We start from the raw sequence: 3117 nt of genomic DNA, 5'->3' as shown, positions 1-3117 counted from the left end.
TGGCCATTCTTGAGATCCGAAAAGTCTAAACCTTGTCTGTGGTATTCCGAGTAGGATCTGGGAAGGGATGGCTATGACGAGCTTCAAACTCGCGAGTGCTGGGCGTAGTGACAGACGCAAAAGGATAGTAAATCCTATTCCAGTATGATCGAGAACCGACAGATGATTAGCCATGCAGTGACAGCGCATTGGACCATTTTCACAGAGAGGATGGGATGTAGTCATTGACAACGGTGATGCCCTACATAAAGCTTGCCATGGAAAGGAGTAGAAATGATTGGATGAAGACAGCAGGAAAGTAGAGGTTCAGAGGAACGAAAGCATCTCTATACGCTTATCTGAAATCCTCACTAATGAATTAAATAAGTATCTATATCCTAGTTTATGTTTTATTTATCTTTTTATTATTAAAACTCTATATCCATTTGAATCCACCTGACTGAGATTTACAAAGTAACCATAGCTTGCTTCAAGCCGACAATCTCCGTGGGATCGACCCTTACTCACGTAAGGTTTATTACTTGGACGACCCAGTGCACTTGCTGGTCAGTTGTGCGAAGTTGTGACAAAGAATTAAGATTATGAACGTGCGTATAAAGTTTTCAGTGCCGTTACCAAGGAATGGAACCGTCACGATTTTTGTGCACCAAGTTTTTGGCGCCGTTGCCAGGGATTGTTCGAGTTTGGACAACTGACGGTTCATCTTGTTGCTCAGATTAAGTAATTTTATTTTAATTTTAAGCTTTTTATTTCTTATTTTCGAAAAATACAAAAAAAATTTCTTCTTTTTTCGTTTTTCCCAATTAAATTTCGAAAAAAAAATAAAAATAAAGTTTAATAAAATAATAAAACCAAAAATATTTTGTGTTTCTTGTTTGAGTCTAGAGTCAAGTTTTAAGTTTGGTGTCAATTGCATCTTTTTAATTTTCTAAAAATTATTTTTGAAAATTTCATGCATTGCATTCTTCATGATCTTCAAGTTGTTCTTGGCCAGTCTTCTTGTTTGATCTTCATATTTTCTTGTTTTGTCTTTTCTTGTTTTTCATATGCATTTTCAATTTGTTAATGTCTAAAGAATAAAAATTTTTAAGTTTGGTGTCTTGCATGTTTTCTTTTCTTGAAAATTTTTCAAAAATAAGTTCTTGGTGTTCATCTTTACATTCAAAGTGTTCTTGGTGTTCATCTTGACATTCATAGTGTTCTTGCATGCATCACATGTTTTGATCCAACATTTTCATGCATTGAGTCTTTTTGATGTTTTTCTCTTCCATCATTAAAAATTAAAAAAATAAAAAAAATATCTTTCCCTTATTCTATCATAAAATTTCAAAAATTTGGGTTGACTTTCTCAAAAATTTTTCAAAATTAATTGTTTCTTATGAGTCAAATCAAATTTTTATTTTAAAAACTCTATCTTTTTCAAATCTTTTTCAAAAAAATTAAATCTTTTTCATTTTTATTTCATAATTTTTGAAAATTTCAAATTGATTTTTAAAAATCTTTTTCTTATTTCTATTTCATATTTTCGAATTTAATACTAACAATTAATGTGATTGATTCAAAAATATTAAGTTGTTACTTGCCTATTAAGAAAGGTTAAATCTTTAAACTCTGGAATCAAATCTTTTTAGTTTCTTGTTAGTCAAGTAATCAACTTTAATTTTCAAAATCAAATCTTTTTAAATTTCTTTTTCAAACCTTTTTCAAATTAAGTTTCAATCACATCTTTTTCAAAATCAATTTCAAAATCTTTTCTAACTTCTTACCTTTTTAAAATTGATTTTCAAATTTTTTTAATCAATCCTATCTTTTTGTTTCAATCATATCTTTTTCAAAACTACCTAACTAATTCTCTCTCTCTAATTTTCGAAAATCCCTTCCCCCTTTTTCAATTTTTTTATTAACTAATTGTTTTAATTTTTAATTTAATTTGATTTCAATTTTAATTTTCAAAATTTAACTTTAAATTTTATTTTTAATTTAATTAATTTTCGAAATTCCCTCTCTCTCATCTCCTTCTAATTATTTATTTATTTACTAACACTTCTCTTCATCTCAAAATTTGAACCCTCTCTTCCTCTTGGTGTTCGAATTTCTCTTCTTCTATTCTTCTATTCTTATACTCACATACAGGAATCTCTATACTGTGACATAGAGGATTTCATATTTTCTTTTCTGTTCTCTTTTTTTTCATATGAGCAGGAACAAGGATAAGAACATTCTTGTTGAAGCCGATCCTGAACCTGAAGGAACTCTAAAGAGGAAGCTAAGGGAAGCTAAAGCACAACTCTCTCGAGAAAATCTGACAGAAATTTTTGAAAAAGAAGGAGACATGGCCGAAAATAATAACAATGCAAGGAAGATGCTTGGTGACTTTACTGCACCAAATTCCAATTTACATGGAAGAAGCATCTCAATCCCTGCCATTGGAGCAAACAATTTTGAGCTTAAACCTCAATTAGTTTCTCTGATGCAATATAACTGCAAGTTTCATGGACTTCCATCTGAAGATCTTTTTCAGTTCTTAACTGAGTTCTTGCAGATCTGTGATATTGTTAAGACCAATGGGGTTGATCCCAAGGTCTACAGGCTTATGCTTTTCCCATTTGCTGTAAGAGACAGAGCTAGAATATGGTTAGACTCTCAACCTAAGGATAGCCTGAACTCTTGGGATAAGTTGGTCACGGCGTTCTTAGCCAAGTTCTTTCCTCCTCAAAAGCTTAGTAAGCTTAGAGTGGATGTTCAAACCTTCAAACAGAAAGAAGGTGAATCCCTCTATGAAGCTTGGGAGAGATACAAGGAACTGACCAAAAAGTGTCCTTCTGACATGCTTTCATAATAGATCATCCTGAATATATTCTATGATGGTCTATCTGAGTTATCAAAGATGTCACTAGACCATTCTGCAGGTGGATCCATTCACCTAAAGAAAATGCCTGCAGAAGCTCAAGAACTCATTGACATGGTTGCAAATAACCAGTTCATGTACACTTCTGAAAGGAATCTTGTGAATAATGGGACGCCTATGAGGAAGGGAGTTCTTGAAATTGATACTCTGAATGTCATATTGGCTTAGAATAAAATATTGACTCAGCAAGTTAATATAATTTCTCAGAG

General features: G+C 32.0%; 1 non-coding gene across 1 annotated transcript; it reads right to left on the bottom strand.

Moving 5' to 3' along the window:
* Nucleotides 1-2725: 2725 nt before the first annotated feature.
* On the bottom strand, nt 2726-2833 carry LOC148567008 (small nucleolar RNA R71). Its single transcript, XR_015881713.1, has one exon. It is a non-coding gene; the product is annotated as a small nucleolar RNA R71 (small nucleolar RNA).
* Nucleotides 2834-3117: the final 284 nt, after the last annotated feature.

Source organism: Arachis ipaensis, chromosome B4 (genome assembly GCF_059453495.1).
Source record: "Arachis ipaensis isolate K30076 ecotype BB chromosome B4, ASM5945349v1, whole genome shotgun sequence".
Lineage (NCBI taxonomy): Eukaryota > Viridiplantae > Streptophyta > Magnoliopsida > Fabales > Fabaceae > Arachis > Arachis ipaensis.
Note: the sequence above shows the minus strand (reverse complement) of the source record. Positions and strands in the feature narration are given on the sequence as shown.